General features: G+C 50.2%; 1 long non-coding RNA gene across 1 annotated transcript; it reads right to left on the bottom strand.

Moving 5' to 3' along the window:
* Window positions 1-4486: 4486 nt before the first annotated feature.
* Window positions 4487-5843, bottom strand: LOC120982886. Its single transcript, XR_005774978.1, has 3 exons — window positions 5833-5843; window positions 5551-5556; window positions 4487-4595 (listed from the first exon to the last, which is right to left on the bottom strand). It is a non-coding gene; the product is annotated as an uncharacterized LOC120982886 (long non-coding RNA).
* Window positions 5844-11075: the final 5232 nt, after the last annotated feature.

Below are 11075 nucleotides of genomic sequence, written 5' to 3'. Positions count from 1 at the left end.
TTCCACCCACCGGCTCTGATGGGTGGGCTTTAGCGCTGCCCTAGCCGTTTTACAGGCCACAACAGTGCTAAAGCCCACCCATCACTGCCAGTGACGTCACCGGGCTTCCTGCCATCCCCATGGAGAGCCCGGTTTGTCACCAGAACTCCAGAAAATGCCTTTGTCCTGCGCGATTTAGCATGAACTGCTCCGATGCTCAAGTCAGGGGGGCTGCCTGGGTGAAAATAGGGGTCTGTCCGAGTTCAGCTCTGAACCCAGACAACAACTTATAAGCATTTTTCAAAAGAATTATTTCTGATACAGCTGTATAAACATAGTTATGTTACAAAAAGAAAAATGTGTACAAGATATATAAAGATACACAGGTTTATATAAATGTCTAGTTTCATGTTACCAGTTATTGGTATATACTTATATAAAACATGTTTTCCCCTCCCTCATCTCAGTTGTATTCATTGGTGTATGTGAACCAATATCCATTGTCTGTTATTTTGTCTGTAATAAAGTATTTTATTTTGCTTACATTTTGTGTGGAGTCTTTTTTTATTCCGTTTTTTGTTGAATGTGCATTTTGTACCAAGGGTCTGAGATTCCCAGTTTGAGAAACCAGTCGGTATGTAGAAAAGGACGAATAGTTGCCAATATTTCTTCCTTGGTGAAGAAGGCTGATATATACGGTTTCCAGTTTTTAAAGAAGGCGTTTGATGGTCTCGAGTTCCAGTATTCCGTCTCTATACGTTCCAGTGTCAGACACTCATTTCATTGATGGAGTTTCTGATTTAAGCCAGTGATTTAAGAGACCTCTTTTAGCTGCTAAGATGAATACATGGAAGGCTGCTGGTATTTTGGGTTTAGTTCTTTCCCTCCCTATATGAAATAGATGGATCACTGGATCCATTGGGATTTTTATGTGACTCTTGGTTTCTATCATAATTAGGAAGTTTTGCCAAAAATCTTGTACCCTTGGACAGGACCATAGTCCATGAGTAATATCTGTGTTAGGGCAGTGGATTATTCTACCTTCTGTTTTTTGGTTAGGGTCCCTAGGAGTATGGAAGCCATATAAAGTCCTGTGGATTATTTTACACTGTGTCTCCCTCCAGATTTCACTACAAACATGTCTTCGAATTAAAGTCCAACCTTCTAATAACTGGTCTGGGATAGTCAGGTTTGGGAATTCTTTGAGCCAGGTCTTAAAGGGATTCTGTCACCTCTTTTTACTGTAGACATGCGATCGCCGCTAGCATGTCCGCAATATACCTGTCCCATAGCTCTGTGTGGTTTTATTGAGTGTAAAAAATGATTTTATATATATATGTAAATCAGCCTGGTAAGGAGCCCAAGGGGCCACACTAACCGAGCCCAGCACCGCCTGTAACCACGAATCTCCTCCTTGCTCACGAAGTCAGATCGCGAGATTACGGCGATTTGACTTCGTGAGCAAGGAGGAGATTCCTGGTTACAGGCGGTGCTGGGCTCCTTCACAGAGGGCGTGGCTGGGCTCGGTTAGTACAGCCCCTTGGGCTCCTTACCAGGCTGATTTACATATATATAAAATAATTTTTCTCGCCCATATTCATTGGGGGACACAGGAACTGTGGGTATAGCTATGTCCTCTAGGAGGCGCTGACACTAGATGAAGCTGTTAGCTCCTCCCCTGGCAGCTATCCCCCCTCCAGCCTGGAGAGAGAGCTTCAGTTTTTTCTAGTGTCAATAGGAGGCAAGACCTCCCTGCTCTGCAGGGATCTCCTGAAGATTTTTTATTTTATTTTTCCTTCTTTAAGGTGGGAAACAGTGGATGCCTCCCCGTTCTCCCGGGGGAGCATGCCAGTGCTGGTCCACCACGCTGCCTCCTCCCCTACAAGAAGATAAGGTGGACCATGGCAGCCTCGCTCGCATCCCGTCAGCAGAAGGGTCACTCGTCCAAGCCCCTTTTCTAGCGTCCTTTCACTATGGTGCCAGTAGCTGAAGGGGTGACCCTGCTGGAGAAGAGGAAGGGTGAAGATGTCGGAAGGACAGAAGATGAGGTGAGTACACAGGACTAGGTAAGTATTAACCTCTTCCCCCTCCCTCCCTCTTGGCATAGTTCTCACCTGGTGCCCTCAACACTGCCTCCCTCTTGGCATAGTTCTCTTGGGACCTCAGGGGTTAACTGAGGGGGACACAAGGCACAAAGCTGCCAGGGGCCTTATTACCTTAGGATGGAGGGCATTCCAAGACCCCCAAAAAACAGTCCCTCTCACTCCCCCCTCTAGGCCGACAGTCAGCTCATAGGGGGTTAATATGGCACCTAGTCGGGCAGAGCGCGCTGCTGGAAATCACACCGGCGCAATCAGCACAGCTCTTATGGCATGGGGGACTCCGGCTGCGAGGGTGAGTACTCTGCCTGACCTGGATCCAGGCAGTGTCTGTTTTGGGCAATGCGCAATCTGCTCCGCTCCAGGCCCTCTTTTGACCCTGACCATCTCGCAGTGCTCCCGGTGGCCGGGTGTTAATTTAGGCCCCGGTTTTGCGGCAGACTAGGCCACAACTCTTCCCCTGTTTGGGAGGGGGGCGGTGAAGCCAGCTGAGCACCGCCCCTGCTCTCTGCATTTTTAACCCTTCCTGGCCAGCCATTTCTTTTGGCCGGCGCCGGGTCTTCAAGGAGTTAAAACAGTGCGGCTAACCCTCCGACTCCCAGTATTATGAAAAAAAAAAACATTTAATACGGGCCCCGGTCCCCTCAGCACACATTCTGGGAAAGTGGTTATGCATAACCGTATGGTAACAGACTGGACCCGTACCCTGTCCCGGTCACAGGAGGACCTCTCATAGTCCCAATCTGCCCTACATGGCCGCTTGGTTAATACTTCTGCATACACCTGCGCAATACAGGGAACCGTGAAGGATTCCCTATACTCCTTCTGGGGCCCGTTGGCTGACAATCCTCCACCTGCGCAAACAAGAAGGACCTCTGACATTCCCAATCCACCCTTCTGGGTCGTTTGGTTGATAGTTCTCAACCAGCGCAATTCAATAGAGGACCTCTGACATTCCCAATTCACCATCCCGTGTCGTTTGGTTGATATTTCTCCACCTGTGCAATTCAATAGAGGACCTCTGACTTTCCCAATCCACCCTCCCGGGTCGTTTGATAATTCTCTGCCTGCGCAATTCAATAGCGGACCTCTGACTTTCCCAGTCCACCCTCCCGTGTCGTTTGATAATTCTCTGCCTGCGCAATTTAATAGCGGACCTCTGACTTTCCCAGTCCACCCTCCCGTGTCGTTTGGTTAATAATTCTCCACCTGCGCAATTCGATAGAGGACCTCTGACATTCCCAATCCAACCTTCTTGGTCGTTTGGTTGATCTCAAGGATTCCCACTCCAACCTTCTGGGTCGGTTAGTTGAATTTTCCACCGGCGCAATTCATTACAGGACCTCTGACTTCCCAATCCACCCTTCTGGGTCATTTGGTTGATAATTCTCCAGCTGTGCAATTCATAAGGACCTCTGACATTCTTAATCCACCCTCCCGGGTCGTTTGGTTGATAATTCTCCACCTGCGCAATCCAGTGGAAGTCCTCTGGAACTTCCCAATCCTCCCTCCGGGATTGTTTGGGTGATAATGCACCGACTGTGCAATCCGGTGGAAGGACCTCTAGAAATTCCCACTCCACCACCTGGGTAGTTTGGTTGATAAGTCCCCACCTGCGCAGTCCGCAACTGCCAGGGGCGAGATTCTAACGGGTAGACCTCATATATCTCCGCACCCCCACCCTTTTCCCCTGGGTCATGCTCAGACACACCCTCCCTCCCCCGAGAGGGTCAGTCTAAGGGGTGGGGGGGGGGAATCACTGATTCGGACCCTGACATGAATCCGAAGCAATCTCCCAAGATTGCGTCTACGGTGGCCAGCAGTACTTGTTATATGCTTTGCCCCCTTCCTTGGGCGGAGTAATTGCACTACTTTGGGATACAGTACTTGCCTTATACATTGTCCCCTGCCATAGGAGGACTAAGTATCGGTGCACTGGTTTCAGTGCCGGGCGTATACATTCCCCCTTCTGTAGGTGGTAGAATTGCATCTCCACTGGGTTCAGTACCTGCCGTAGGCATTAGCCCCTTCCATAGGGGCGTGATGACATTATCTCTGGTTACATTGTGTGCTGTAGGCATTACCCCCTTACTTAGGTGCAATATTTGCACTCCCACGGGGTACAGGACTCGCCATATGCACTAGTTCCCACCGTGGGCATTGACCCCCTCCCCCTTCATAGGTGTAGTATTTTCCCTACCACTGGCTTAAGTACTTGCCGTATGCATTCCACCTTCCATAGGTAGAGTAATTGCACTACCATTGCATACGGTCCCGACTGTCACGCTATCCCTTTCCATATGCGGAGTGTTGCACTTCACTGTGCTTCCTTTTGCAGTAACCCCCTCCGCAAGTGATCCTCTAGCGGGGAATAACTAAACATCTTGGGATGTTGCAATTCAACTACACCACGGTTCTAGGTGCCTTCGCTTTCACAAGGGGGCGTGGCAACAGTTGCTACTCTTACTCTTCTGGTATACTGGTGCCGCCAGTGGATACGGTGGCTATTCCTTCCTTCTTTTGGGCAGATTTGGACATGATCATCCTCTGTCTTTCAAGGGTGTTGCCTAGTCACTTATGTGTCCCAGAGACCCCTCCATGGGCGTCCACCATTCCTGTCGGTGATGATATTGTCCGCATAGTGCGTGCACCATTGCACATATTGGTGGGCACGTTCCAGCGAGTCGAGTGTTTCACTGACTCCTTATTCGCTATCCACCACTCCTCCTTCTTAGGAAAGTAGTTATGCTGGCACTCTCCACAGGTGCAGCTTTTTTGCTAATGCTTGAGTTCGTAGCTGCTGCAGTGGGACATCCCCCTCAGTTAGGGCCCCTGTCCCCCCTACGCTAGCTTTGGCAGTTGCTCCTGTTCAGCACCCTTCCAGGTAGAGTTTTTAAGTTAGCTCTAGTTAACTGGGGCAGTACGGTATGTGGCTTCTACAGATAGTCTCAGGCCTCCCCCTCAGTTCTGCACTCACGGGCAAGTGCTGGCTACTACTGTGGGAGTGGTATTGCGTTACCACTACATACTTCGATTCATCTGCAGCTCATTCTTCAGGTGGTCGGCTCTTCTAGCACTGAATTTGGTGGCTTCTGCTGGGGCTAGCAATACAGTGTGTCTCCCCCTGCCTGGCTTCCTCCTCAGGTGGTGTTTTTGCACAGCCACTTAATCCTTGGCTACTTCTGTATAGCACCAGTCTCAGACGGGGAATGGACTTAGATCTAGCCTATTCTTCTCCAGTCTTTTTCCTCCTCTGGCTCATGGTTCATAGCCACCCCGTAAGCCTTGGTAGTTCCCACGTTACTACCTTCCGTCATCTGCATTTGCACAGGGTATTCGTTTGGTGGTCTTCCATTTCCAGACATGCTCCGGTCCCTACTGGTGGGCTGTGGCGCCCTCCACATCCCTCCTTCTACAGGGACTTCTTCTATTGGTCCGGGTGTGCTAACAGTATCTACACGAAAGCTCCCACCCTTCTCTTCCGAGCAAGAGTTCCGGAAGCATGCGGCGTGGACGCCCTGATATCTCCTTTGCGGGAGTTCTCCCTCCTTACGTGTTGTTTTTTTCACCTTGCCCTCCTACCTAGGGTTGAGTGAACCGAACTTTAGGATTTTTGGACCCCGGACCCGAACATTTTAGTAAAAGGTCGGGTTCGGTGTTTGGCGCTTTCTTGGCGCTTTTTGAAAGGCTGCAGAGCAGCTAATCAACATGCGTTTAACTCTGTGCCCTTAGAAGCCATCACAGTCATGCCTACTATTGGCGTGGCTGTGATTGGCCAGTGCAGCATGTGACCCAGCCTCTATATAAGCTGGAGTCACGTAGCGCTGCACGTCACTCTGCTGTTACTAGTGTAGGGAGAGGATGCGGCTGGTGATTTCAGGGAGAGAATAGGAGAGAATCTTTGTTCAGAATGTGAATCTAACTCCGTGATCTACATACATTTAGTTGTGTGGGTGCAGGGCACAATTTTTTTACCCTGCCCTGAACCCAGTGACAGAAAAAAATTACTTTTATCGTCTGTTAGGTGGGCGGCGGCGGCCATTTTATGCAAGCTCAGTGCACTAGCACTGCATCTGAGCTTTTGTGACATTGAAATCCAAGCTTGAAAAACTGCACTAATAATCTGGTTGTATAAAAAAAATCACCCTTTTTTGGCAATATGCAATTTAAGCTAGAAATACAGCCATAATTTTCTTGGTTTTTAAAAACACCCTTTTTGGCAAAATCCACTATTTTACAGATCTGCATGTGTGAAATTCAAGTTTAATATATACAGCTTTCATATTCTGTTACTAAAAAAACTAATTTTTTTGGCAATATCCAACATCTATATTAGTCAGTGTGCAATTTAAGCTAGAAATACAGCCATATTTTTCTGGGTTTTTAAAAACACACTTTCTTGGCAAAATACCCAATTTTACAGCCCTTGCAGCATCTGCACGTGTGTAATTCCAGGGTTATATACTGCTGTCATATTCTGTTATTAAACCTACACCTGTTTTGGGCAAAAAAGTTTATTTTGCAGCCTTTGCTGCATATGTCATTGTGAGATACACCCTTTACATACTGTGGTTCTATTCAGTCATTAAACAGACACCCATGTAGGGCAAGATGCTAGATTCGAGAAATATGAGGAGAACGTCAAATAAGGGACGTGGCCCAGGTTGTGGTGCTGCTGCTGGTGGAGCTCCTGTTGCAGGGAGAGGACGTGGTCGATCTGTGCCAGCTACACGCACAAGTGAAACCCCTTCCTCAGGTGCGAGTAGGCGACAGAACCTGCTGCGGTATTGGGTCGGGCCTAATGCGGCTCTACGAATGGTGAGGCTTGAACAAGTACAGGTGATAGTAGATTGGGTTGCTGACAGTGGATCCAGTTCCTTCACATTGTCTCCCACCCAGTCTCCTGCTGAAAGACCACAGTTGGCACCTGCAGCCGATGTCCATCAGTCTTTCACCTCACCCCCTTGCAAATCAGCCAAGCAGTCTGAGCCCCAAGTCATGCAGCAGTCTCTTCTGCTTTTTGATGACTCTGTTAGCAGGGTTTCCCAGGGCCATCCACCTAGCCCTGCCCCAGAAGTGGAAGAGATTGAGTGCACCGATGCCCAACCACTTATCTTTCAAGATGAGTACATGGGAGGACCATCGCAGCACGTCTCGGATGATGACGAAACACAGGTGCCAACTTCTGGGCTTTCGAAAGTGTGCAGACCGACAAGGAGGACAGGGGTGAAGACTGGCTGGAAGATTGATGTGGAGGACGATGAGGTCCTTGACCCCACATGGAATCAAGGTCATGCGAGTGACCTATGTAGTTCGGAGGAAAAGGCTGTGGTCACACAGAGCCACCAGCACAGCAGAAGAGGGATCAGAGTGCAAAAGCAGAGCGGCCGTCCTCTAGACAGTACGCCTGCTACTGCCCACCGCAGCAAGGGACCGAGCACACCAAAGCCAGCTCCAAGGAGTTCCCTGGCGTGGCAGTTCTTCAGACAATGTGCTGACGAGAAGACACGAGTGGTTTGCACGCTGTGCAATCAGAGCCTGAAGCGAGGCATAAACGTTCTCAACCTGAGCACAACCTGCATGACCAGGCATTTAAGCTGCAGTGTAGACACCTCAAAAACCAAGAAAGGTCAAGAAAGGTCTCTGGCTCCTCCTGCTTCCTCTTCTGCTGCAGTCTCTGCCTCTTCATCCACCTCTGGAGTGACAGTGCCACCTGCCACCCCGCAAACAGAGGATCTGCCAGCAACACCAACACCTGGGTCACCAAGCATCTCCACAATGTCCCACGCAAGCGTTCAGCTCTCCATCTCCCAAACGCTGGAGTGGAAGAGGAAGTACCCCCCTACCCACCCGCGATCCCTGGCCCTGAATGCCAGCATTTCTAAATTACTGGCCTTTGAAATGCTGTCATTCCGTCTGGTGGAGACGGATAGTTTTAAAGGCCTTATGGCGGTGACTGTTCCACAGTACGTCGTTCTTAGCCGCCACTACTTTTCAAGGCGAGCCATCCCTTCCCTGCACAACCAAGTGAGGGACAAAATCAGGTGTGCACTGCACAACGCCATCTGTGGCAAGGTGCACCTGACTATAGTTATGTGGACCAGTAAGCACGGTTAGGGCCGTTATATCTCCCTAACAGCACACTGGGTAAATGCAGTGGCGGCTGGGCCTGAGGCGGATAGCAGTTTGGCGCATGTCCTTCGACCACCGAGGATTGCAGGGCGCTTCAGTTTGCCTCCTGTTGCTTCCTCCTCCTACTCCGCTTCCTCATCCGGTCAGCGTAACACCTTCAGCACAGCCAGGGGTAAACGACAGCAGGCAGTTTTAAAACTTATCTGTTTGGGGGACAAACCCCACACCGCGCAGGAGCTGTGGACGGGCCTTGAACAACAGACCGATGAGTGGTTTGTGCCAGTCAGCCTCAAGCCCGGCCTGGTGGTGTGCGATAATGGGTGAAATCTCGTAGCAGCTCTGGGACTAGCCGGTTTGACGCACATCCCTTGCCTGGCGCATGTGCTGAATTTGGTGGTGCAGAGATTCCTTAAAAATTACCCCGATATGAAAGAGCTGCTGCATAAAGTGCGCGCCTTCGGCGTTCTCACCCTGCTGCTGCTCGCCTGTCAGCTCTGCAGCGTAACTTCGGCCTTCCCGCTCACCGCCTCATATGCGACGTGCCCACCAGGTGGAACTCCACCTTGCACATGCTGGCCAGACTGTACGAACAGCAGCAGGCCATAGTGGAGTTTCAGCTGCAGCACGCACGGGTGAGTCGCTCGGCGGAACAGCACCACTTCACCACCAATGACTGGGCCTCCATGCAAGACCTGTGTGCCCTGTTGCGCTGTTTTGAGTACTCCACCAACATGGCCAGTGGCGATAACGCCGTTCTCAACGTTACTATCCCACTTCTATGCCTCCTTGAAAAAACGCTCCTGGCGATGATGGAAGAGGATGTGGCACAGGAGGAGGAGGAAGAGGGATCATTTTGTAGGGTTTCCGGCCAGTCATTCCCAAGTGGCTCCGAGGGTGGGTTCCTGCACCCACAAACCCAAGGTACACAATTGTCCAGCCAGGGCACAGTTCTGGAGGATGAGGAGGAGGAGATGGAGGAGGAGGAACCATGTTCACAGCAGGGTGGCACCCAGACCAGCTCATGGCCATCACTGGTGCATGGATGGGGGGATACAGAGGACACAGACGATACACCTCCCACAGAGGACAGCTTTTCGTTGCCTCTGGGAAGGCTGGCACACATGAGCGATTAAGTGCTGCAGTGTCTCCGCAACAACCGCCGAGTTGCCCACATTCTAACTTGTGCTGATTACTGGGTGGCCACGCTGCTGGATCCCCGTTACAAGGACAACGTACCGTCCTTAATTCCGTCACTGGAGCGTGATCGTAAGATGCGCGAGTACAAGCGCACACTGGTAGACGCGCTGCTGGTGGCATTCCCACCTGACAGCGGGGGCACAGTGGAAGCACACGGCGAAGGCAGAGGACGAGGAAGAGGTCGCCAACGCAGCTGGGGCACCGCCAGCACCTCAGAAGGCAGGGTTAGCATGGCCGAAATGTGGAAAAGCTTTGTCAGCACGCCACAACAACAACCAGCACCACCAGCTGATATGGAACGTCTTAGCAGGAGGCAGCATTTCAGCAACATGGTGGAACAGTACGTGTGCACACGCCTACACGTACTGAATTACGGGTCTGCCCCCTTCAACTTCTGGGTCTCCAAATTGGGCACATGGCCTGAGCTTGCCTTTTACGCCTTGGAGGTGCTGGCCTGCCCTGCAGCCGGTGTATTGTCTGAACGTGTGTTTAACACGACTGGGGGGTTATATATCCAAATGTTTTGGGGTGTACCCTAATTTAAAAAATAAAAATACATTTTAATACATACCAAAAAGCGGTGTAGGCTACCTCCTCCACCGCCACTTCCACCTACACCGCCACATCAACCTCCTACTCCATATGGACCTGGTCCTCTTAGATCAAGATTATTATTTTTACGTATTTTATGTTATTTTAAGTCATTTCCCTATCCACATTTGTTTGCAGAGCACTTGCCATGCTCTTAACCACATTTTGACGACATTTGCAGCCCTCTAGATTGGCTGCTAGGTCATGTCCTCAGTTCCCAACCAGGTCCACGGGGGTGGTAACCTTGTTGGAAAATGTGTATATAAGTCAATGCTTGTGTGTTCAATAAAGAGTTCCTGTTTTACATTCAACATAGAGCCTCGTCTCATGTGTCTGGGGATTGCTATACGCTGTATACTCCCCTGGATATAACTCCTAGCTCTTGTAAGAGCTGTTCCTGCTCTCTGGATTTAGGAGAGGTTTACCCACTGGAGCCTTGTCGTAGGTACAGGGTCGTAGGAGACGGTGAGACCTCAACCAAGCTTCGGCGGTTCGTGGGATCTGCAGTGCTTACGGTGTCAAGTGGAGTGCTTGGAGTCCTCGGGAAGCACTAGGAGCATCATTCGACTGAGGTACCCGGTCGGGGTACCAGGAGATCCGTTACAATATATTTAAATTCCTGCTCATTCTGTTGAAGTCCAGGAGGCGGTCCTATCAGGGATTGACATGAGGGGCTCCTATCTGTGATTGACAGGAGGCGGTCTTATCAGTGATTGACAGGAGGCGGTCCTATCAGTGAATGACATGAGGCAGTCCTATCAGTGATTGACAAGAGGCGGTCTTATTAGTGATTGACAAGAGGCGGTCCTATCAGTGATTGACAAGAGGCGGTCCTATCAGTGACTGGCAGCTCTCTCTGTATACACAGTCATAGAGAGAAGGCTGTCAATCACTGATAGGACCGCCTCCTGTCAATCACTGATAGGACCGCCTCCTGGACTTCAAAGCCCAGAATGAGCTAGGATATAAATGAATGAAATACAAACTGTACTGAATCTTTTCCCACAAAACTATATATCCATTTGCTCTACTTCCTCTGCTCTATTAGATGCTGCCTTCAGCTCACACACCATGTTC

The sequence above is a fragment of the Bufo bufo genome (assembly GCF_905171765.1).
Source record: "Bufo bufo chromosome 6 unlocalized genomic scaffold, aBufBuf1.1 SUPER_6_unloc_2, whole genome shotgun sequence".
NCBI lineage: Eukaryota > Metazoa > Chordata > Amphibia > Anura > Bufonidae > Bufo > Bufo bufo.
This window is presented reverse-complemented; position numbering and strand designations above follow the sequence as displayed.